We start from the raw sequence: 26,325 nt of genomic DNA on the forward strand, positions 1-26,325 counted from the left end.
TCCACAGGTGTTGCGTGGGAACACCCAAAGCAACACCCATGGAACGCCCCTTTCAGGCAAACGTGTAGAGGGGTCATATTTACAAGAACAGGAAAAGCCACGCAGGGTGGCATTTACTGTCCTTGTAAATATGGAGCAGTGAAATACGCCACCAGTAGGTCACAAAAAGTGACGTATTGAGGGGCAGGGGCTTGTAAATCTGCCCCGTAGTGTTTCCAGCAGTTTAGTATACTGATTAAAACAAACATTTGCAATGCAATCGGTCTCGCATTTTTGAAAGTTAGAGCTATTGGTGTTGTAAATGGCAATGTTTTTAACTTTTTGTTTTTGTTTGCAGTGGAGTACTCATTTGGAAAATAAGTGCCCACTATAGCAAACAAGCACATCAACCTAAAAAGGGCTTTAATTAAATGAGATTGCCACAAAGAGAATGGGGAAACGAGCGATAACCCTCTGTAAAATATGTGATCCTTGGTCAGCAGCAGAGCCCGTTTAACCCGGCAAAAACATGAAAGTGTCCTCTAATGCAATTTTTTGTTGTTGCAGTTTACATAGTGCAAACTCGACCTGAGCGCTTTACATGGGCCCCAGTTACATTACTCATTCATCAGACCCCCCCAAAGTATTGCGGCTGGAATTAGGGAATTTTACGGCACAAAAGGAGACATTTTGTAGCACACTATTGCATCTTTTGCAACAATTTTTGGGCATCTCGTATTAGTGAAGTTCAATAATATGGAGCTCTGGACGTTCCCATATCGCCTCATCAGTGTACAACTACTGTCATAGTCTTGTGCTCACCCTGGCTGCACATTTAAATGCTGCCAATGTGGTGCCACTTCCTTCTTTATGCTAAGTGACTGTGTGCATATGTTGACTTTCTCTCCAGATTTTAAAGTATATGCACATTCTTAGTATTATGGAACTTGTTGCTCAGTAACTGCTATTCAAACTTGTAACTTAGCTAGATCTTGCACTCGCCTTCCAAGCCTGTCCGATACTGGGAGCTATGCGTAAGATGCTTACTCATCAAGTTTCAGTATGGATTCAGCTGCACTTCGAAAATTCGCAGTACTACTTAGTATTGCTTTACTAACCGAGGTTCTAGGCGGTCTGTAAAATAATTGCAATATTTTAGAAAGAAATATGCAATCCTTGACTGACATTGCCGAGGTTGAATATTGTCAGAGGCTGGTAGAAGGGCGGAGCGTCTCTGTTGCTGAATTTAAAAAAGCAGCTTGTTTCAATATCACATCTAATCAGAGTGCCACACTCAACTGGGCAGATAAGAGTATGCGACATGCATAGAACATTGCAGTTGATTGGCTGAAGCTGAAAAATGGCTTTGACGGTTCGTTATTGGCGGACCAGGAAGCTGCACGGTACACAGCTGATCTTCTATACACCGTGTAGGACATGAACTTGCTCTTGGTCAGCAAAGCTTGTCGGTTCTTGGGCACGATGCCCTACCATCGCTCCCTGACGATGGATGCACTTCTGAGCCGCTGTGTGCATCAGCTGCCTTCTTACGATGCTTGGGGAAGGAACCCACCACCGCTCGAACTGTAAAGGGAGCACGGCAGAGTGGCAAAACTGTGCACTGCCTGCTGCAGGGTTAGGACAGGCCAAGGACTGCCTGCGGTATTATCTCTATACCCAAAACCGGCTGCTCTTCATGCACCTCAGTGCCGCTCCCAGCGGGGTCAAATTTTTATTGGGCTTGAGGGCGACCTGCTGCAAAACCGGTAGCCTGCAACCTCCAAGGGAGCGGAGCTCAAGGTAAGAGCAGGAGACTTTGCGAAAGTGGGTCACTGGGGTAATGGGAGCTATTTACATCTGCCAGTGCCGCAGCCCATGCCTTGTCTCTTGCTCAATCCCAGAGCCTGCCTTTTACACACCCACCTCACCGACTCAGACAGATCCGCCCCGTGCCACGATTGTGCATGAGCTCTTGTGTTGGCTATAGCATCACAAGAGGAGCGAAAAACTAGACTTTTAAAACATGCAACTGTCCTGAGAGTTGCTGGACATATTACACATTGCATAACTGTCCAAATTTTACACACAGTGGCCTCTGCACCCTTTAGGTCTCTACCGAATAGTTGCGCAGGCCACAGTCCCTCTAGCCCCTTAGCTTGTATCTTAACAGGAATCCTTGGTCAGCAGCAGAGCCTCTTTTAACCGGGCAAAAACATGAAAGTCTCGAACTAATGCAATTTTTTGTTGTTGCAGTTTTAGATAGCGCAAATTTGACCCATAAACAACAATGCCCTGGGGGGAAATACAGATCAACAAACACCGGCGCTTGTAGGTTTTCACAATGCCATATACCAGGAGGACACCCAATAGAAGAGCCAGTAGGAGGGAGGAGGGATCATCACATGCTGTACAGTGTGATGGCCAACCAAAATGTTCTCTGAGTGAAATCGCCAGAAAGAGCTAAGCACACAAAGGCAGGACATTTACACAAATGTACCAATAACAAGCCAGCATTTCTAAATACCACATGAAACAAGCAATGGCGATTGGTGGGTGTGCCAGAGCCCATAGAAGAGGATACAGCAGGTCGATCGCTCGACCTAACAAAGCAGGCTGTCAGCAAACAGCAGAGTCTTCTGGTTAGACCTTATACCAGAATATTGTAAACAAAAAATCATCTTGCAGAAATTTATTTTCCTCAATATTGCTTAAAATATTGACCCATTGGAGTTCATAATAGAAAATCAACACACAATAGGACAATATTTATGAACAAGCATTGGCAAAGCCAAAAGGCCTGGTATAAGGTGCCATCCTTTTGGTAATTCTTCTTTTGTCATGATATTTGCAAAACTTTAGTGTTCGGGAAGCTGCAGGGCCCTCATCAACATAAGCAAAATTATTGGTTAAAGGATGTGTTCCTTGTGTAAGAGCAGCAAGCCATAACTCATAGTGAAGTCAACCAATGGCTGAAGTGGGTTGACACATTGCCCCTTGATGCATGCTATAAACGATAGAAAGAAAATGTGACTGACCACAGACTAATGAATACAATCTGGCTGAAAAACACTATAGGTAACTAGTATATGGATAATTTTAGCAAAATCAAAAGGGCTAGTCTAACACAGACCTAAAAAAGCCAATTGGTCTGTCATTGGCTGCCCGCCTCTTGCGTTTGGGAAATAAGGTGAGAAAGAAAGAACAAAATAATTAATAAAGAAAGATGAAGGAAAGAAAAAGGAAGCTAAAAAAGAAAGAGCGAGGAAAGAAAGAGGAAGGCAAGAAAGGAAAGAAAGGAAAGACAGAAAAAGAGGAAAGAAAAAAGGGCAGAAAGGCAAAGGCAAGAAAGAAAGAAAAAAAATAATGAAAGGAGAAAGTCAATAAAGAAAAAGGAAAGAAAGAAAGAAGAAGGCAAGAAACAAATAAAAAGGAAAGAAAGAGAGAGTGAGAGAGAGCAAAGAAAAAAGAAAGAAGAAAAGAAAGAAAGAAGAAAGAAAGAAAGAAAGAAAGAAAGAAAGAAAGGAAGAAAGAAAGAAAGAAAGAAAGACATGGAAGGAAGAAAAAGGGAAGTGGTAGCTCTTTCAGCCTTAGAGTGGAATTCCCCCAACCCTTTGGCTTTCTCCCATCCTGTTTGCTGAAATTCGTTTTTGTTGGCCGTAGGGCGCTGTTCAATTATCACTGCTAACCAGTGCTAAAGTTCTTGTGCTCACTCCTTTAAACCTGGTACAATCAGCTTACATCCAATTGGCACTTTTAGTGTACTTATAAATCCCTGGTAAAATGGTACAACATGTACCCAGGGCCTGTAAATTAAATGCTACTAGTGGGCCTCTAGCACAAATTGTGCCACCCTTTTAAGTAGCCCTTTAAATCATGCCTCAGGAATGCTATTGCAGTCTGTTTGCTGTTTCAAACTGCCCATTTGACCTGGTAAAATAAAACGTTTGTCAAACCTAAACCTCCCTTTTTAATACATATAATTCACCCCTAGGGTAGGGCCTAAACATCCCATAGGGCAGGGTGCATTTTATTTAAAAAGTTACACATGTTCTTTTAGGTTTTACATGTCCTAGTAGTGAAAAACTGCTAAATTTGTCTTCACTATTGTGAGGCCTACCTCTCTCATAGGATAATAATGCGTTACCATATTACATTTAAAAAGTGAGAACTTTTGTTTGGGAACAGGTAGAAATGTCATGTTTGCTCTTAAAAGAATTGTAATCTAAAATCCTCTTTAATGGTAAAGTTGGATTTTAAGTCAAAATTCTGAAAAAGCCACTTAAAGAAGGTTAGTGTTTTCTTGTCCTAGCGATTTGGTGCTTGCAGCCTGTGTCCTGGGTAACAAAACTGTGATTAGCATAGCAGTAGGCCTTTGTCTATTCCTCCGAGACAGTGAGACAAAGGGGGGGGGGGTAGATGTTGGTAGCATTGGCCATTCCTGCCAGGATGTATGAGGTAGAGCTATTCCCTGCCCCACTCATAGTAGCTTATAAGTAGATGCTACACAACACTCACAAAGAACTTCACACTAGCCTATTGTCACCTCAACCCCCCAGAGCCTACTCAGGGAGGAAGGAAATTCCAGAACCATCTGTGGGGAGAAAAAGCTAGAAGTTTCTTCCACTTCATAGATGGCACCAGACATAAAAATAGGACCTTCAGACCCACTTTTCAGTTCACTCCTGGGCCTGTGGAGGAGCCCCAGAAGGACTGCCCTGTTGTTGGAGGCCTTCTTTGTACCTCAGAGGACTGCCATGCTGCTATCAAATGACTACCCTTGTGTTTGAAGCTTGCCTTGTACCCTAAGAGGACTGCCCTGCGGCTTGCGGCCTGCCTTGCTGCTTGATCCCAGGACTACCAGAGTGACTGCAAGGGTCAGGTGGCTGACTTCCTGCTCTTAGCTATAGGGACACAACAATCTCCAGAGACCTCCTTGCAACCACTCAGCTGACCTGCAGCACTGGACCTGCCTGGATCTGCAACAGGGCTTGCCTGAGCCAAGCTGGCCTCTACAGAAGTGAGTTCCTGATCCCCAAGAGGTGCCTTCCAAGGTCCTAGACCCTTGACTGGGATCAGTTGAGACCCTCCTGCAAAAAAAGCGAGAAATCCTGAAGGTCTCTTTGCTAGTGGGCCATTTTGGTCCAAAATATTGCAGCCTCCAATGACCGCCAATGTGAAGCTACAGTGTTCTTGACTCTTTGTGCTACAGCGTGCTACAGCTACTGCCAGCGACAACTGGCAATGCAAAATCTGCACTATAGCGATGACAGCCCACAGTGACTGCCAGCGTACTGCTCCAGGTATAACCACCTGCAAATCCTAACAGGATCTTTATGCTACAGCAACAACCGTCCATGACGCCTGGCCTGCTCTTCTCACCACAGCAATAACCATCCGACTGTCAGACTCTCATCACGGTCTCCTCCACGGCGAACTGTAAAGGTATTTACAGCAGTATTGGCAGGAGACAGGAGCTGATAAAGCTGGAACATGCCCTGTGCTCTCTTCTGATAGAGAGCATTCTGCTATCACATCAAGCTCTAAAGACAAAGGAAACACTAAAGTAATAATGAAGTAAACACTTGCACTGACAGGGACTACCATGTGTGTAAATATGTTACTTGTGAAAGGGCTAAATACAGCCACTCAAAGTGAAGTTAGCCAATGGCTGAAGTAGGCTGACCAATTGCCCTATGCTGTATTCTGCAGTGAGTGCAAGCAAAATGTGAATGCTGCAAGAATAGACCATTGGATGAAGAGAGGTGGCTGAAAACCCCTTTATGTAAGTATATAATACATATAATTTTAGTAAAATCAAAAGGTTTAGGCTAACACCAGCCAGACCTAAATATCATTCTTACAACTGAACAGCTAAATCAGAAGACACATTTTCTGACAATAGTCTGACATAGCTGATGAAACCATCTTTTTTGTGATATTATCAGTTCTGAAGGTAAATGTGGTGGGGGGCGCATCACTACCACATAATCACACCACATGTAAGCTGCATGTTGTTAATTAGTTTTACATTTTGATTACTTAAGTTGAACCAGTGAGTACTGTAAACAGCTTTCTTTTATTTAACTTTTACAAACTGATTCACAAAGAGAATAGTCATTTTCAAAATCCATTAACAATGCAGCATTACCCCAAACCAACCAGATTGGACTCCATACATTTCACCAGGGCCTCAATGGCTCATACCAAAAAAGGGAACATACCATGATAAAATTTAGCAAATGAAGTTTGAATGATTTTCAATACATCAGTGCAAAACGTCACATTTCATAAACAAGATTTTACCAGAAACCAAAACAGCTCACCTGATGAAGACTTGAATGGGAAACATGCATAATTTACAAGATGCCCCCTGTTCTGTGAGAGACATTTAGCCAGTCCTAATTGGGCCTGGCTATACGGTGCATTCGCTATCATTCAACAGCACCATAAACATAAACGGAGAGGGACTTACAGGCACATGCATCATGCTAGGATTTTGCGAGTCCTTAATTGCTAATATTAAGGATTCACAATTAAGGACTTGCAAAATCCTATGCATGTAGGAATTGCTATAATAATAGCGATTCCTACACATTCCTTATTTGCGACTCGCAAATAGCGAGTCACAAATAAGGAATAGCTTCCTATTCATTCCTATGGGCCTGTAGGCCCATAGGAATGAATGGGAAATTGCAAGCGCAATTTGCATGTACCAATTGGTACTCGCAAATTGCTCATGCAATTTCAAGGGTGCAAGGGTGTCAAAAGGACACCCTGATGCACCCCTGAAATTGATCTGTGCACAAATGTTGCACACACACGTGTCCCAAGTTGATAAAAGCGAGATGTGCAGCTTCTGGAAGGACATGATAGCTCTTTTTCAGAATTTAGGAATGTATGGCTGCGATCAAAGGCGCTACTTGTAAACTGCACTACAAGTAGAACTGACCCTGTTTTCTAGGTTTTGCTTTTATTTTTAAGCATACCGTGATGAAGGCAGTGATTGTATAAGAGCTTAAGTATGTATTAGTATCTGTATGAGTAAGTGAGGTGGAGTGTGTATAACTGTATAGGTGAGTAAATGGGAGTGTGATTAATTCTTTGCATGACTGACTAGGTGTGTGTGTAACTCTATGGATGAGTGGCTGTGTGTGAGTGTCTATATAGGTATATGAGTATGAGTACATATGATAGTCCTGTACTGATGAGTGACTGAAAGTATGAGTGGCTGTATGGGTGAGTGAGTAGATCTGTGTAAAGACCTAAGAATCAGTGAGTGGGTACGCAGGTATTGGTGTTGGAGTGTCTATGGTTTTGAGAATGGCAGTCTGTATTTTAGAGTGGGTGTATCAAAGGTTATATTAGGGTGTGAGAAGATGCATCAGATTATCAGGAGGATGATTTAATCAGTGATGTCATCAGTGATATCATTTGAGATGTGATGTCACTGACCATGTCATGAGTGATGTAATATGTGACGTCATCAGCAGTGCATTGCGGGGGCGTGAGTTATAGTTAGCTGAACTAACTATAACGACCGAATTTCACAGATTTTGTACGAGTAACTAACTATAACGTTCCTAAAACATGTGTTTTTTTCAGTGAATTTCAAAGGTTTTTTAAATGCTAATTTCTAACTATAACGTCCCTGAAACCTGTGTTTTTTTCAGTGAATTTCAAAGGTTTTTAAAAATGCTAATTTCTAACTATAACGTCCCTGAAACCTGCGTTTTTTTCAGTGAATTTCAAAGGTTTTTTAAATGCTAATTTCTAACTATGCCTACAGAGGTAGGACATGTGCAGAAAGAGGAATAAAGGCACAGAAAAAAGCAAGAGAAATGCAAAAAGAGGCAATAGAAGTCCAGAAAGTCAAAGAGACGTGCAGAAAAAAGCAAGAAATGTGCACAAAAAACCAACAGAGGAGCAGAAATAGGCCTTGTTGCAAAGTCATCCTGTGCCCCCAACGTTTTGCTGATGGGTACTGGTGGTAACAGACTCTGACTAACCAGGCCTAGAGCCAGTGCTATGCTAAAAGACACTTAGAATACAGTGAAAACACCTACATACACTAGGGAACCCCTGTGATTGGCATGACCTACTCTGTAAGGCCCTAGTACATAATAGGGCAGGGGGATTAAAACTACCTCTAAGTCAGAGGTGCAGAAAGATGCTTCTTTAAGTAGTTGTCACGTTTGCAGAGTGGTGGAGAAAGGGTGCTGGGCCTCCGGCCAGCGCTCAATAATTCCTCTGCGTAGGAATTACAGGCGGTACCAGGAGGGCTTCTTGGCCCCCCAAAGTCCCTCCGGAGTAAATTGGACTTCATCACCCATCCCGTAGTCTGCCAGGAGGCGCGGTTGCAGAGTGGCGGAGAAAGGGGGACATGTCCTCCTTAGACATCTTAGCAATCCCACTGTGTGGGACTTACTGCAGGTAAGAAGAGGGGTAGTTAGCCCCCAACGACAACCTTGGGGGCCAACTACCCCTCCTATTACCTCCAGTAAGTCCCACACAGCAGGATTGCTAAGTTCTCATAGCAGGCCACGCCCCCTTTTCCCACCACTCTGCAAACGCGCTCCCTAGCGTGCTTTTGGATGGGGATTGAAGTCCCCTTCACTGCTGGGAGTCCTTTAGGGGCCAAATAGCCTACGTCTTACCTCCAGTAAGCCCCACACAGTGGGATTGCTGAGAGGTGGACAAAGGCCACGCCCCTTTTCCCCAGCACTCTGCAAACGCGCCTCCTGGCACGTTCTAAGTAGGAGTATTAAGTCCCTTTCATTCCTGAGGGTCCCTGGGGGCCAACTAGACCACCAGGTACCTCCAGTATGCGCCACAGAGCTGCATTGCAGAGAGGTGGTCCGTGGACATGACCAATTTCTACCAACACAGATGCCAACACTGCCTGGTTTGGAATGTTGGCAGTCAATCAGAATTGAGCTCATGCTCGGTAGGGGTCGTGAATCCTCCTCGATGCTCAGATATCGATATTTTTTCTTTTTTGAATTTTTCAGGAACTACTGAACGGATTTACACCATTTAAACAAAAGAGCTCTTTCTGAACCAAGGCCTACCTTTTGCCAAATTTGGTGTAATTCCGTTCAGCAGTTCAGGCTGTAGCTTTGTCTAAAGTTTCCAATGGAAATTTACATGGGGAAAATGCGTTTTGGGACCCCCCCTTTTTTCTCGGCCCCTGCTTGTCGAATCTTCCCAAAACTTTCAAGACAGGAGATGCCCAGAGCGCCCCACTAGTTTTGTACATTTCGCAAAGATTCATCAAACAACGTCAAAATCCGAATGTACGATTTGAATGCGTGCAGTCATTGTAGAAAGACAACAAAATGCTCTGAGAAAACACGCGTTAAATGCGTGCAGCCAGGGGAAGATAATGAAAGTTAAACAATAAATGCTGTGTGAGCAGCAAGTAAATTATAGAAGTTACACCAATCAAAGCGACAGGGAGCCGATGACAATAAGTACTTGGTCCACTGATAAGACAAAGACACATGGAACAACAGGAACTAGAATGCCTACAACCAATCAAAAGGAGGAAAAGTAAAGTGACAAGCACATGGACCAATTAGAAAGGAAGGCAGGATGTAAGGCCCTCTTAAGCTATCTTAATACAATAGATTTCACAAGCACAGCGCAAGGGCTGTGCAGGCGAAACCTAAAAACTAGTAGCTGAGACAAAGTTAACAAACAATTTTTACATAAGGGGCAAATGGTCATATTAACATCATCCTCATTATCCTTCTTTCATTTTATGAAAGCGGGCACTTGGCCAAGCCTGACCTTCAGCATCCATCTTCTGATATGGCTTGTGTTAGAAATTGGGTTTTTGATTGAGGGGAGTGAAGTGCCCTTGTCAAGCAAGAACCACAATCCATGCTAGGGTGACCCATAAAAGTTACTAACTTAAACTAAGCTTAACCATGTGATTGCTTGGAACAAAAGCGGTCCGGCTTAAATTAGAGGCACTGTGTTAAGTACTTATGCAGCACACAAACAGTAATAAAGTGAAAATATAACACAAAAAAGTCCTAAGCATAGTAAAATCTAATAAATAAATGACAACAATTAATTAAATCCCATCTGTAGAATCAAAGTTATACATTTCTTAAATTTTTAATGAAATATAGCACTGAAAAGATCAAAGTGGAAAAAGCGTAAATCTGGTTATGCAAGAGCTGAACTGAGCCAAAATTTAAGGCTGGCCGCAATGGAGCATGGTTCGGTTACACACGGTGGATTAGGCCCCGTCTCAGCTTACCTTCGGACTTTGAAGAAAATTCAAAGATTTCTTTTTTTGAGTTCCAAGTTTCAGGTTTTGGCTGGAGAATCATAACTTCTAAGGGTCCAGGACTAGTTGGGCACCACTTGGGGGTGGGGTGGGGGGTGGGTCAGACCTCACTCTAGGCAGATGCCAGTTGAATGGTTCAAGGTCTCTGGAGCTTGTTATGTCCATGTAGCACACATAGGAGGCCAGCCAACTAGCCCTTAGAGTCGCTCTGGTAGTCCCGGAATCTAGCGGAAAGCCAGGCCTCAAACAGCTGGGCAATCCTCTGGTAGCCTCAGGGCAGTACTCTGAAGTACAAAATAGGTCTTGAGCAGCAGGGCAGTCTTCTGAAGTACAAGGTAGTCCTTCTGGGGGCCATCTGCAGGTCTAGGATTGCACTGAAGAGTAGATCCGAGGTCTAATATTTATGAAACACACAAAGATGAATTGAGGCTGCTTGCAATGCTCACTATTCCATTGGAACCAAGCTGTACCCGGCTGAAGAGTCCACAACTAGGGCAATACCCATCCTAAGTTGCTTGTGTTACAGCTCAGGGAGGACCTGGCCTGGCAGTTTGGGCTTGACTGTTCCAATGAGGGGCAGCATCAAGACTAATTTGCATATGGCTGGGCCCAAACTGAGTTGGCATGGTGAACTAAAGAACAATGGGTTGTGATGCTACCCCGAGTGATTACCAGTGGTTACACAAATTGCGAACATTCCTCCCATCACCTTTTGTGTGTTTCAGGTTCAATATTTATGCCTGGGGCCAGTAGAAATTTCTAAGCTACTCCCACATCTACTTATAAAATGTTCCTTCCTTCCCCTGCCCAGGCTCCATGTAGTCTGGGTTGACAATGGCCTGATATTAAGATCTGGAGGCAACCATTTGAAATGTAAGTGGGGCAGGGTACAGTTCTGCCCAAACCACCCAGGCAAGATTGCTCATCAATGCCAACACCTAGTCCCTCTTCGCCTCCCTGGCAGGGAGAAATACACAAAGGACAACTGCCAACTACTCACTGTAATGTGTCCAGGGAGGCAAGTTGCAGGCACCAATTGGTTCGAAACAAGAAAATGCAACTTTCTTGAAGTGGCATTTTCAGAACTCTGATTTAAATCAACTTTACCATTAAAGAGGATTTTAAAACTTAATTATTTTGAGGCCAAGCATGATATTTCTACCTGTTTCCAATTAAAAGTTAGTACTTATTATTGTAATGAGGTGACCCAGTGTTATCCTATGGGAGAAGTCGGCCTCAAAGTAGTCAAAAACTAATTTGGGGAGTTTTTCACTACCAGGACATGTAGAACTTAAAAAGACAAGCCCTACTTTTAAAATATAATGCAATATGTATTGAAAATTGAAGTTTAGGCCTGGCAAAAGGTTTATTTTGCTAGGTAGAATTGGCATTTTAAAACTGCACACAGGCTGCAATGGCAGGCATGAGACATATTTTAAAGGGCTTTTTAAGTGGGTGGCACAATGAGTGCTGCAGGCTCAAAAGAAGTATTTAATTTACAGTCCCTGGGTACATGTAGTTCCACATTACTAGAGACTTATAAGTAAATTAAATGTGCCAGTTAGACGTTAACCTGTTTTAACATGTTAAAAGGTGAAAGCACAATCACTTTAGCAATGGATAGCAGTCCTAATGCCAATTAAAAAAAAATCATAAAACAGGAGGAGAGAAGCTAACATGTTTGGGAGAAGACCACACCAAGAATGATAGGTCTAACACGTGTTCCCCTAATCTGAAAGTAGGAAGATCTATCCGCCCTCATGAGAGTGCTCATTACTAAGGCAGAACATCATTGATAGTCCAGCAGCATTGGAGTGGTCAGTCCCAGGTCAGTTTTCCACTGTAAAGTTCATTCCCTGTAGGGACATGGACCACCTCAACAGTTGGGGATTCTCACCCCTCATCTGCATGAAGCATCTGAGGGATCTTTGATCTGTCAGAACCCGGACATTAATCATACAGAGGTATGTTCCCAGCTTTGTCAGTGCCCAGAACACAGCAAAGGCTTCTCTTTCAATAGCATTCCACCTATGTTCCTTGGGCAGTAACCTCCTACTACTGATGAAGGCCATAGGTTGTCTAGGTCCTCCTCATTCAGTTGTGAAAACACAGCCTCTATGCCATGCTCTGAAGCATCTGTATACTCTATAAACTCCTTGTAGAATTCAGGGGTATTTCGTACTGGTACTGCACACAAAGGTTTCTGGTAGGCTTCTGTCCTGATCACCTTTTTGGGCTGCTTCTTGGAATACAGCTCAGTCAAGGGAGCAACAATGGTGCTACATCTCTTGACAAACCTCTTGTAATATACAGTGAGGCCCCAGAAGGCCCTCACTTCAGTCTGAGTTTTGGGGGGTTCACAACCCAGAATAGTCTTAATTTTGGCTTGGAGGGAGTGTCCAGTCAAACGGCAACATGAGCAGCAGTACCCAAGATTGGGACCCCAGGGGCACGCATTTGGTACAGGCAGCTGTTCTAATTGCGGAAAGAACCACTCCCCCTATATTGGATGCAGCCACTTATAGGCCAGCCATGGAGACACTAGGTCGTCGCAAGCAGAAGGGGGAAGCAGAAACAGCTTGGGATGAGGTATTGGAGAAGGCAAAAGACACACAATTGATGGACGGAATGCAGAACAAATCAAAACATTCACCCCCAGTCAAGAGATCTGGGTTAAATCCATCATTCTTTTGCTCACCATGTCACCCCAGTATAGACCTGGCCATATGCAAATCAGTCTTGACCCTGTGCCTCATTGGAATAGTCCAGCCCGAAATGCCAAGCCAGGTCCTCCCTGGACCCGAAACAAGCATCCTAGGACGGTTTATGGGGGTTTCACCCCTCATCAGCCAGGATAGCTTGATTCCAGTGGCACAGTGAGTCAAAGACCCACACCTGGGCATACCTGGCACACTTAGGGCGAGAAAGCAAAAGACACACAGTTCCCATTGGGTGCAGGGTCAGGATTGATTTGCATATGGCTGGGTCCAAACTGGAATGGCAAGGTGAACCAAAAAAGGATGGATTTAGGCCCAGATCTCTGTACTGGGGTGAATGTATGACATTGTTCTGCATTCTGTCCTCCAATTGTTCTTTTTACTTCTTTTTGCGAGGTATCGGAGAAGTGCAGATGGGAGAGAAAGGTATAGGATGGCACCACAGAACGAGGACTGCAGAAGAGCAGTACGCGGATGTCTACATGACAGACAGCCTGACCAACATCCTTGACATGGAGCAGCGACCGAGGAATCCATCAAAGCCCCAGGACAAGTCGAATACAGACGAGATTGCTGTGACTGATGGATTGAGTCACGATCCCAGGTGAGTACTGGTAAAGGGTCCCTACAGGGTGATCACTTGGGCACAAGCAATGGGGAGCACTGGTGGGGTTTTGAGAGTGAGACGGCACAGGATGGGAGCACAAGTCCGGTTAGGATCCAGGAACACAAGTGTACACGTAGCGGAACCGTCAGGGCAAGGAGGGCATCTGATTTATATCTCTCTGTAAACCAGCAGGACCCGCCAGAGAGAGAAATGGTAGACAAAACCCTTTTTTCACACTACCCATGACAACTGGTTTAATAAACTGCATGGTGTGGTGATGGTTGAACCTCTCAGGGAAAAATTAGTTGACTAATCATCTCTCCTATGTATGTTTTCCCTGAGAGCCAACTCTGACGTACCAGGAAGGAGAAGACGTCACTCTGGAGTATCCAATCCAGAGAGAAAAACCTATTTGTGAATTGGGACTTACCAGTATCTGTCTTCAGTATTTCTGTCATATCTGCATCACAAAAGAGATAATAAACCTTACCCTACATCAAACCTCTTTTGTCTGGATCATCACAATCACCCTCTAACAGTGTTGCCAGCACTGGGATAATTCCTTCATCAGCGGGGAGCAGGATGGCCCATCCCGTAAAAATAGAAGACATGATCAAACAGCAGGTGGAAGGCCAGTGCCACCTACAGTTGGTAGTGGAGGGCCAGGGAAAGGAGGCCCAACAAGACAGAGAAAACCTACAGACGGCTCTCACCACCCTAGGCAATGGTCCTGGCCAGCAATCAGCTGCTGCATGAAACAGCAACATTAGCTAGTTCCAAGTGCACACGTATGTACAAAGCTCTGTATAACAAAAATATTAAGGGGGAAACAACCTGACTCTTTCTTTACCAACTTTGAACGAGTAGCGACCTCTGTCGCATGGTCTCCAGAACGCTGGGGTCATTATGTGCCTCCCCTCCTCACGGGTGAATTAGAGACAGCCTATCAGACTGCCAATCTCTCTGGCGCTTCCCTGTATCCCAAAGTCAATAAGGCCATCATAGAACATCTGGGATATGATAGCGAGGATTACAGAGTCAAGTTTAGAAAAGAAAAGTGGAACCACCAGGACAACCCACAGGCTCTCTATTACAGTATATAGGACTTGGGCACTAAACGGCTGAAGCCCAATGAGTCCACCAAGGAGGAAGTGAGGGGTGTATCTTCTTAGAGCAATCCCTGGAAGCCCTGCTGAGTCAAAATAGTGCTTGGATAAGACAGCACCCATATGTAACAGTCCCTGGGGCCATCAATCTGGCCTGTGCTTTTCACAGGTCCCCAGATTTTAAAAGTGGTCCCTCCCACAGCGCCACACTATCAACCCCAAACTGGATGGCCATGCCCAAACAGAAACCATTCCATAAACCCAGTCAAGAGAGCAGATCTCCCACTTGACCTCAAGGGAGAGAGTGTGGGCAGGGCCCCCAAGGCTTCCTCTGCGCAGAATGGGGTCACATTTCCCACAATTGTCCCCATAGATATCAACTAGGCCTGGGCGGTAAATTCCATTCCGCTCGAGGAATTTTGGTAATTCCGCGTTCCGCGGAGAACACAGAATTGCCCAAAATGTTGCATTCCGCGGCTTCGCGGATTTATTTGCTTGTTCGTTTTATCAAAATGCGAGATAATTCCCCCCGAGCACGCAGACAGCGTTTGCGAACAGGAAAAAAGCATAGCGAACAAGCAATTCTGCATGTTCGCAGAATTTCTGTGTGCTCGCGGAGATTTTTTACCGTTTCGCGGAGCTTTGCGTAGCATGACTACGCAAATTCCGCCCACCCCTAATATCAACCAGCTGAGCCTATGGAGCTAGGATACACAAGAGGAAGGGTTTGGTGGGCAGGGGATAGTTCATCCAAATTAAAAAGACAACTCCTAGTAAACACCAAACCCACGAGACCCTGGTGGATTAAAGATGCCTCCACTCTGTGGTCAATGCTGAGAGAGTAATCTCAGACCAGTGGGTGGAAGGGGAAACTGTCTTGATCACTTTTGAAAATGGGGACAGTATGGCATATGCTGTGGCCAGGGTATACATTAACTGGTGGGCGCAGGAAGAATACCTAAGGGTGGGAGCAGTGCCACATCTAGTTGAAGAGATGATAATAGGGACTGATTACGAAGGATTTACTACCTTGTTAGAAGCAATAGGAAAACAGGAACCGGATCCAGGGTGGCTGAGGGAGGTTCCCTTCAGAGGTGAACCAATACAAGGAGGTAAGAGTAAGGCACCCCTTAGTCGCATGGAGAAAAGAAAACATAATAGTCAGTATTTTCTAGCAGGCAAACCACAAGCTAATACTGTGCCTTCTTGTACAGGGACCCTAGAAACGAAACCATGTAGTTATGGTGCAGCCCAGAGGGAGGACCCCAACCTGTGACAAGCATGAGCCAGCGCCAAGACTGAGGATGATGGTCAGGTAGGATCATATTTTTGCATAATCAATGGGCTGCTTTATCGGAAAGTAAAGAGAGGAGAAGAAGCTACTTCACAACTGATAGTGCCCCTGCTGTTCAGAGACCAGGTCCTACACTTGGCACACAGTCAGACAGGTGAAGGGCACTATAGTAGAGGAAAAAAGAGGACTGTCTGCTGAGGCGTTTCTACTGGCCTGGGGTATTTTCAGATATCCGGCGGTTTTGTGCTACCTGTGTAAAGTGTCAGCTAATTAATCCCTCACATGTAACCAAGGCTCCATTGAGACCTTTACCAATCATAGACATACCCTTTTCAAGGGTAGGTATGGACTTGGAGGGCGACTTAGAAACTTCTGTTCGGGGGCACCAATATATCCTGGTGCTTGTTGATTATGCCACAAGGTATCCGTAAGCTATCCCCTGACCGGCATGACGACCAAAATGTTAGCCCAGGCCATGTTTGAGTTTTTCTCCAAAGTAGGATTTCCCAAAGAACTACTAATGGACCAGGAAACTCCTTTTATGTCCCGACTTATGACTCAAATGTATCAGGTGCTACGAATGACTCAGATCAGAACTTCGGTGTACCACCCACAAACAGACGGGCTTGTGGAAAGGTACAACCGCAAAGTTAAATACCTAATAAAGAAAGTAGTATCTGACAAGGGAAGAGATTTGGATAAAAAGCTGCCTCTGGTGCTTTATGCAATTAGCACCCACTCTCAATCATCCACAGGCTACAGCCCTTTCGAGTTTGTCTTTGGCAGACAACCTAGGACATTGCTCGAAACGGCTGCAGAACAATGGGAAGCAGAGGAGAACGAAGGAAGGGTTCTGCTCGAGCATGCTAAGGGTTTGAAGTACAAGATACATACTCTTTGGTAAAAGTTCAGGCAGAATATGGAGAAACCTCAAGAAAAGCAGGGATCAGGGTATGATTATGGAAGCAAACTAAGAGAACTGAAGGTAGGTGAAAAAGCAATGATTCTTTTACCCTCCTCTGATAATAAGCTCCTGGCAACCTGGCAAAGCCCCTTCTCAGTTACAGGTCAGGACCCGCAGTAACCTATCAGTGAACATTTCCTTCCTTTCCCGGAAAAAGGCATATACACCATATCAATGTTTTACAGATATGGGTAGAAAAACCTGGTTCCTGAGGATGAACCCCTCTCGGCTCTTCTAGTGACTGACACCCAACTCCAAGATATCACTTTTCCACCTACAAGGCAACAAGTCAGTAATCAGTATTGACAAGATGAGAGTGGAGTCACAAATGAATTCTGAGCAGAGAAAACAGTTTATGTTCCTAGTCAACAACATCACGCTGTCTTCTCAGGTTTTCACGGGACAACAACGTTAGTACTACACGACAAACAGACCTGGAAGGGTCAGGAGATGTGCCTACGTCCTTACTGCAACCTGTAAGCCAGAAGACAGAAGTAGCTAGCATTTTTGGGGGGATAATCGGGCCATCCAAAAGCTCATAGTATTCCCCACTGGTGTTAGAGCCAAACCCCAATGGCTCAGTGAGGTTCTGCATAGACTTTCGAAAGAACAACACTCTGTCAAAATGTGACACATACCCCATGCCCAGGGTGGATGAGCTCATTGATAACTTTGGGTCTGCTTCCTATCTCACCACCTTGCATCTAACAAATGGATATTGGATTGGCAGATTCCCCTGACATCATCTTCTAAAGAAAAAAATGCATCCTTTAACAGGTGCCGCCCGTGCAAGTAAGAGCGGTGGGGCGGGGTGGGGAGGAGTCCATAGACAACAGGGAAAAGAAAAAAAAACACATACCTTGCGCTCGCTGCATCGCCGAGACAGTGATGCAGCGAGCTCAAGGTAAGTGTTTTTCTTTTTTCCCCCCTCATTGTCGTCTGTCAACTCCTCCACCACCCTACCACTCTTACCTGCATAGGCCGCTCCTGTTCTCTACCCCTTCAGAATTTTATCAGCTATGGGTATTGCCCTTTGGGTTGCATGTGGCTCCAGCAATTTTTCAGATGCTAATGGACGTGCTGTTACCACAACATCTGGGGTACGTGGCGGCTTATCTGAGTGATTTTGTTATCTATAGTCAAACTTGAAAACAACACTAGAACACCAGGACACAGTTTTTACTGCCCTCCGTCATGCAGGCCTCACAGCTAATCCAGAAAAATGTTATCTTGCCACGGACACGATTAAATATTTGGGCTACCAAATACAAAAAGGAAAAATCATCCTGCAAATCGATAAGATAAAGGCAATAAAATTAGTACCCAGACCTGTCGATAAGAAGGCAGTGAGATCCTTCCTGGGTCTTATTGAACATTATCGCAGGTTCATTCCCAGATTTTCAGAGATCGCTTCTGCCTTGACAGATCTCTTGAAGAAAACCCAACACAGGAAGATCACCACCAGCGTAGTTTTGACAGTCTGAAAAACACTTTTTGAGACATCCCTGTGTTGATATGTCTGGACTTAACCAATCAGTTTGTTCTGCAGACGGACGCCTTTGATCAAGACTTAGGCACGGGTTTGTTCCAGCCAGATCCTGCGGGTCACCTCCACCAGGTGGTGTATACCAGCAGGAAGTTGCTGTCCCATGAGACACAATACGCAACCATTGAGAAGGAGTGTCTCATGATTAAATGGGCAGTGGAAGCATTGCAATATTACCTGTTGGGGAGAACCTTTATCTGCTAACTGATCACTCTCCCTTGGTATGGTTGTCACGTAACAAGAACACCAATGCTAGAATTCTCAGGTGGTTCTTAACCCTTCAACCTTTCTCGTTTCAGGCTCATCACCTACCTAGGAAGTTGCAGGGTTCCATAGACTTCCTATTGAGAGCTCCCATCTCCTCATGGCTTGATCAGCCAAGCCTGGGTGGGATGTACTGTGACAAGTCACACGGCAACACAGGCATCAGTAGTCCGGATCAGTTTCCCGGGGGCACGCATTTGGTACAGGCAGTCATTCTGGTAACGGAAAGGACCACTCCCCCTCAATCAGATGGCGCTGCCTATAGGCCAGCCACAGAGACTAGGTCGCCACAAGCAGGAGGAAGCGGAAACAGCTCGTGATGAAATATCGGAGAAGGTGCAGAGGGCAGAGAAAAGCGGAAGATGGCACCAATGAATGAGGACTGCAGGAGAGGGGTACGGATATGTCTACATAACGGAGGGCCCAACCAACACCCTTGACATGGAGCAGCGGCTGGTGACCGAGGAATCCAGCCAAGCCCCATGGAAAGGCAATATGGATGAGATTGCCATGACTCATGGACCAAGTCACATTCCCTGGTGAGTATTGGGAAAGGGTCCCCACAGGGTGATCTCCTGGGCACAGGTGTGGGGGGCAATGTTGGAATTTTGAGGGTGGAAAGGCACAGGGTGGGAGCACAGGTGCACAAGTCCATGCATGATACAGGAATAAGAGTGTCCACGTAGCAGAAACAGCAGGGCAAGCAAGGCCCTTGATTTATGTCTCTCTGTAAACCGGCAGGACCAGCCACAGAGAAAGAAATAGATGACAAACACCTTTTTTTACAATACCCACGACGACTGGTTTAATAAACTGCACCGTGAAGTGACTGTTAAATCTCCCAGGGAAAAAGCAGTTGAATAATCATCTCTCCTATATATGTTTTCCCTGAGGGCCAACTCTGACGTACTGGAAAGGAGAAGACGTCACTCCGGAGTACCCAATCCAGAGGGAAAAACTATTTGTGAATTGGGACTTACCAGTATCTGCCTTTAGTATGTCTGTCATATCTCTGTCACAAAAGAGATAATAAACCTTACTCTACCTCAAACCTCTTTTGCCTGGGTCATCACTTTAACCCCATTACAGAGGGGCTGCACCTTACCCCCGCCCACTCGGTGTTTTAGACACACCACAGATCCCGGCCCTATCTGGCACTTGCTGACTTGATAGTCTGGCCTACCTACCGTAGGGCCTTAAGTACCTGTTGGAGGTGGATCAGGGGATCCTCCTAGCTGGAACTAAAGGCAGCAATGTCATCTAAGTAGGCAGCACTGAAAGCCTCCATGCCAGTCAGTAACCTGTAAACCAGAGTCTGAAAGGTGTCAGGGCATTCTTTAACCCAAAGTGCATCATCCTGAATTGGAAGTAGCCCTCTGGGGTGCAGAATGCAGTCCTCACAGCGCCATGAAACACCTCGGCGTACGTGCACTTAAGAAATATTTTAAACTCAAACTCAAACTTTTCTTAGCCCCCTCTGCTGGGGCAATCTGCCGGAACCCTAATGTTAAATCACAAGTACTTAGAAGCTTGGCATCTCCCAACCTATGTATGAGCTGAGCCTCCTATAGTCTACACAGAACCTGAGTTCTCGTGCAATACACAGGGGATTAGCTTTGGATACCAGCACCATTGGGCTCTCACCTTATTAGTCAACCTGTAGATTTATTCTTCACAGGTATGCTGTCTTCAGTGTGAGTATCATGGATACACAGATATGTGAGCCCAGCGGCCAGTGAGAACAAGGAGGCAAACTGCCCCAGCAACTGGTGACAGTCCCTTTACAGCTCAGGGGTCAGGGTAGGAGAGAGATGGACAGCTTCCACGGACTCATATTTCTCCTTGGAGGAAAGGAGGTCAGGAAGAGGTTCACTCTCCTTATGAAACCTATCATTTGTCACCATGAACATTGTGACTTCAGACTTCTCATAGTGCAGTTTGAGGTGATTAACATGAAAGACCCTTAAGGGGTTCCTGGGGGTCCACCAGGTAGGTAACCTCCCCCTTTCTCTCTTTCACATCAAAAGACACAGACCAGGGTTCTTGAAGAGACCTGTGATCCGTTTAGCCAGGCTGAAACTCGACAAGATTGGCCAGCTGGGGATGCCAGAGCTTGTTTACCTCCTTTCTGCCTTTCATGTTCTCACAGGCCTTCCTTCAGAAGCGTTACATCTGATGTCTGAGATCCAAGGGGCCAAACAATGTTGATGCCCACCCTCTCAAAGAGGGTGCCAACTACAGGTAAGGTAACCAGGCTAGCCTTTTGATTGTTTCCTGAATTCCTACTGGCCTTATAGGTAGGGCATAGCCTGATAAGTGTATCTGAATTCATCTTCATCCAAAGCCAATAGAAGCCACGGCCCGTATAGGGCGTGCCACCGGGCGGTGACGTGGGGCAGGAGCAGGGCCAGGGTGGGGGGTTGTAAAATGCGGGAAACGGACGATTTCAGGTAAGTGACGGATAAAATAAATAAAACCAATTATGTGGTTACTTACCTGAAATCATCCATTTCCTGCATTTTACAACCCCCACCCTGCCCCTCCCCCGCCCCACGTCACCGCCCGGTGGCACGCTCTATACGGGCTGTGGCTGGCCAAAAGAAGTGGATGGCAAAGGTCTTGTTCTGCCTCACATGCCCTCACAGGGGTATGCCATGAGGCCAACCCACTAGGAAGGCTCTGTAGCACTAAGGGACCACCAACATATGGTTTGCCCCAGGCTCAGGAATCTTAAGCTCATTAAATCGGAGGTCATTCTCCCATTAAATCACGAGATCTCCTGTGGTATTACTAGTTGCCTGGCCTCGGCTTGCCGCATCAGGCCATCATGAATGAGGCCCTCCTTTTGAGCTCCATGGAACTCCTCCCTGAATGGTCCACCCTCTGTGTGCCAACCAACAAACTCAGTCAGGTCTCTCAGCGCAGCAATGTCCTCCCCTGTAGGTTCTTGGGAATCACCCTCACGCTCAACCTCCCAGACTGTGGGAGTTTCAGGGACAGGTTTCCCACACCCCTTGTCCTTTCTCTGCTGGGCAGATACCTGGGACATTTTTCCATGCCCCAGGCCTCCTTGACTGTCCTCTCAGGCTGCCATGGAGCTTTTAGTTAGGCACACCCACCTAGGCAACCCTAACATCTCCAGGTATGACTGGAACCCCTCCTCCTTTCAGATGGTATGCTTAAAGTCCTTCCCTAGCAGACAGTTTACAGGCATGGCAGGATTTACAGCTACCTTAAGGGAACCCGAGACCTCTCTACTCAAAGAAAACCAGAACCACAGGATAGTGGCTATCACAGTTGCCTGCTACCAAAACCTAGTGAAATGTATTGGGGATTACCTGCTTCGAGGACACTAAATGCCACCTGACAGTAGTCATGGGGGTGCCTGTGTCCCTCAGAGCCTTCACCCTTTGCCACTTGATGGTGATCCAATGCCTGTACTTGGAAGTATCAGAAGGCATGTGAGTTTTGGGCACTATTTCCTTGTCACCTACAAATGCTAGGTTAACCTCTGCTCTATCCCCCATGCTAACTTGCACAACCTCCTCCCCAAGGTCTACATGACCCAACCCTGGTGTCTACCCACCAGTGGGGGGCAGTGCCCTCTTGGAACATTTGGCAACCTCCTTCATGTGCCCATACCTATAGCACTCATGGCACTTGGGGATAAACTTCATTGGCTTAACAATCAATCAAGCAATCAATCAATCAATCTGTAGATTTGCAGAATGCATCTTGTCTTCCATGAGGGTATCCAGGTGCTTCTTGTCAGTAAACCCACCTTTCTTGTGGTCAGGTGGGGACTAGTGAGCCTTCCCTTGAGAAATTTTTCTGGGACCTTTGAGAACTCCTTATTTTTATTTTTGTCCCTTCCTCTTTTGGGTAACCTGGTCACCCTTTTGTGGTTCCATCAACATACCTTCTTGTGGACCCTGGTATTGAGTCAGTGGTACACCTCCTAATCAAGTTCCCTGGGGTCAGTGAGCTTACTATCCACTAGGTGTTGGCACAGCTCTGTAACAACAATTGCTGAACATGTGCTTCCTGTCTATCAAATTTTACAACCCCTTGCAATCATTTACATTATTGCCCTTCACCGGACCATCCAGAGCCTTGCAAAAGTGATCCACAAAATCCACCCAAAACTCTTGGTGCAACTGCTGGCTGTCTTTATACATCTACCTATGCTTCTTAGGTGTGAGACCATATTTTCAGACAAGTGTGCCCTTCACGAGAGGATACCTCATCCAGCCTTCCTTACCTAGGGTCAACAGTGAATCTCTTCCTTCACTGGTAATATGAATCCAGAGACCGGCTCCCCAATCCTCCTAAGGGACCCTGTGCATATCCAAGGCAACCTCATAGACCTCAAACCACTTGTCAATATCATCCCCCAAAACAAAGTTAGTCACCAGGTCCTTAGGAATGTGGACCCTGCTGTTGCCTTTGGGCGCTGGGATATAGCTGCCAACATAGCTGCTGGATTATGAGGCTTGTTTTGCTTTAAGGACCAGCTCCTTAAGACTAAATATGTGACCCAATACCAATTTCCTTTCAGCGAAGGCCCTTTCAGCTTCAGTTTTCACCTTTTTTAGTGTCTGCTTCCTCACCATCAAGGCCCTCTGGGTAGCAAACTCCTCCTTGGATGCCTCTCTTTTTGCAGCTGCTTTCTGAATTCTGAGTTTGGCCAGGTGCAGCTGGAGCTCCCTTTCAGCCTTCCTGTCTGCCAGTTCCTCCAGAGACAGGTTTTTGGTGGACACACTGCTCCCTGGCAGGGAGCTCCATACATGTGAACAAGTTGTCCACTTCCTCAGTGTGCTGCAGCTCAGAGCCTGTAAGCAGGCTCTCCTCCTCAGGACCATCTTCTTCCTGCTCATCGGGGGTGGACTGCATTCTCTTGCCTTCTTCAAAGACTAGGAGGGTTACTTATGGGTTCACCTTTGTGGCCTTCTTACCCACATTCAGCCCCCTCCTTGCAAAGCATCTGCAGCTCTGCCTTGCTGAGGTGATCCATGTTCATCAACTCCATCTCCATTGTAGCAAAAAGGAGGTGTAATAAACTTGAATTATGAAAAAAGAAAGAATTGACCATATAAAGAACTAAGAAGAATTTAGAAAAACAAATAATTTGATGTCAGATTATTTTCAGGGATTTTAGTGTTACCAAAAATCACTGAGTGGCACTGTACAAACACAAGTACTAGATCCTACTGCTGAGCAACAATGTAAGTAATTGGGTTTTTGATTGGGGGGCGAAGGCCCTTCTCATGCAACAAACAAAATCCTTGTCAGGGTGAACCACAAAAGTCACTAAATTAACCTGAGCTTAACTCTCAGATAGCTTAGCACAAAATAAGTCAGGCTTAAATTTAGGGAACTGATTTAAGTATTTATACAGCACACAAAAAGTAATAAAGTGAAAATACAAAACAAGAAAAATCCATTAAATAAAAATTCACCTAAATACATTAAATCCAGTCATTTGTACCGGAGTAATGAATTTTTTCAATAGTTTTAAGTGAAAAATAGTGCTTAAAGATCAAAGCAGCAACTGCAAGTATCTGGTCGAGTGAGACCAGGACAAAGTCAAAAGTAAAGGTTGACTATGGGTTCACTGACCAAATATATTTGCATACAATATGGAAACACAAAAATATTGGAAATTAAATAACGATAACAAAAATATCCACTTCATATACTTAACTAGTAAAACCACAAGTATCGAGAACACAAATACCATTGCTATAAATAGCAATTTTTACTTATATCAAAAACCTAACGTTACCTTTAAATAAACATATAATGTCAAAAATATCGATCCACACAATATCAACTACAATAATATCGGAATAATAAGAAAATGACTATCAATATATATTTTAAAAAAATAACTTTTTACATAAAACGATTATTTAAAAAAAAAAAAATTATGCACATATTTAAATTAATATTTACCTTTCATTCAATACATTATATAACTAAAATCATAACAATGCAACCCCCCAAAAATATTACCATGAACTTCAAACATTTAGACAAAAACCTAAATACAAGTAAACGTATATATAAATACATTTATATTAAAATCTATCAAATTATATATCATACATTATAATACAGATACATACAGAAAGAATGACTTTTATTTTCTAGTCTTGATTTACTTTTAAGTATGGTTAAAAATGTAAATTGGATTCTTTTTTGAGAGATTCAAAATGCTGTCAGTCATGACTTCCAGGCCAGTAGCTGTGCGGCTTGATAGGTAAGGGGTTAAAAAAAAGAATGGAATTGAGTAAAGAGGGTTAAACAGCAGTAGATATGCACAACTTTGATACTGAAATGTTTATGATTTCACATAAGAGCATTGATTTATTATCTGTGAGTGTTCCTATCATTGGAACCTATAAGAGGTTCAAGCATGAATGTGTATTTATCGGTAACATATGTGTAGAAATATACTAGTTTCAACTTAATTTGCTCAAAAAACCCAAAATAAATAAGGATAAATTACAGATAACATTACCAAAAAATAAATATGGATAAATACAAATGGAAATGTGAATAAAATAAATTCCGTAAAACAGGGAGCCCTAATTACAAATAAAACCAAAATTAGCATTTACCATAGAAGGACATAACTGACAAAAAAATATCAAACTAAAATTACACCAGCCAACAAAATAAAAGCATAAACAGCTTTAACCAATAAAATCAGACAATTAAATCAACAATGTATACAAGACACACTAATTTAAACACGCGGCTGTCCCACTACACATATTACGATGCACCCGCCATACTTACAGACGCATCCTGAGCTTTTAACATTGCGGACGGGGCTGCTGGCTGCAGCACTGTATGCAATGTTAAAAGAGCTTGTACTGCATTTCCCTGCACTACGTGGCAGGCAATCCGGGTGCCTGTCACTTGGTGCATGGAAATGCAGTATACCCCCCAGTGCACCCCCCACACACAGAGGGGGCCCGCAACGGGCCCCCTAATCCAGCCTCCGCCTGTCTTTTTGCGACGGTCCTCCCACCAGAAAAAGTCAGGCGGAAAGGGATTTTATAATCCCTACGTCACTGTTGTAGGGATACAAGTTAACTCTGATGGACACCCAGGCTCCTTAAGCTCATTGGTTCTGTGGCGGTCAGTCTCTCCAACCGCCTACCATCCACCCGCCATTGTAATTTGGCAGGCGATCAATCGGTGTCCGATGTCGGTGGGACCGGCACCGACAGCCTGACCGTGGTGGTCCTACCGCCATCATAATGTGGCCCTAAGTTTAGAATATTCTACGAGCATGCAACTTACCTTCGAAATCCCAAAAATAATAGCACTAGCCTATGTCCCTGTCACAGAGGTAGCTAAGCACTACAATTTACTAATAGAAAGCCTTTTCTACCAATAAAATGAGGGCAAACTAAGCCCACAAATAGATTACTTTGAAGACACTTGGGTTGGCAGACTGCATTGCTCTGACACAGACGCCAAACAAAATTCAAAATGCCATGTTGGAATGTCTATGACAGCACCTTGACACTGGAAGCC

General features: G+C 44.7%; 1 protein-coding gene across 5 annotated transcripts in view; it reads right to left on the reverse strand.

Annotated features, from left to right (window-relative positions):
- The window catches only part of LOC146822909 (glutamate decarboxylase 1-like), a 931,087-nt gene that overhangs the window by 145,832 nt on the left and 758,930 nt on the right, over positions 1-26,325 (reverse strand). The gene's annotated exons all lie outside the window — the stretch shown is intronic.

Source organism: Triturus cristatus, chromosome 5_2, assembly GCF_964204655.1.
Source record: "Triturus cristatus chromosome 5_2, aTriCri1.1, whole genome shotgun sequence".
In the NCBI taxonomy this organism is placed as follows: Eukaryota; Metazoa; Chordata; class Amphibia; order Caudata; family Salamandridae; genus Triturus; species Triturus cristatus.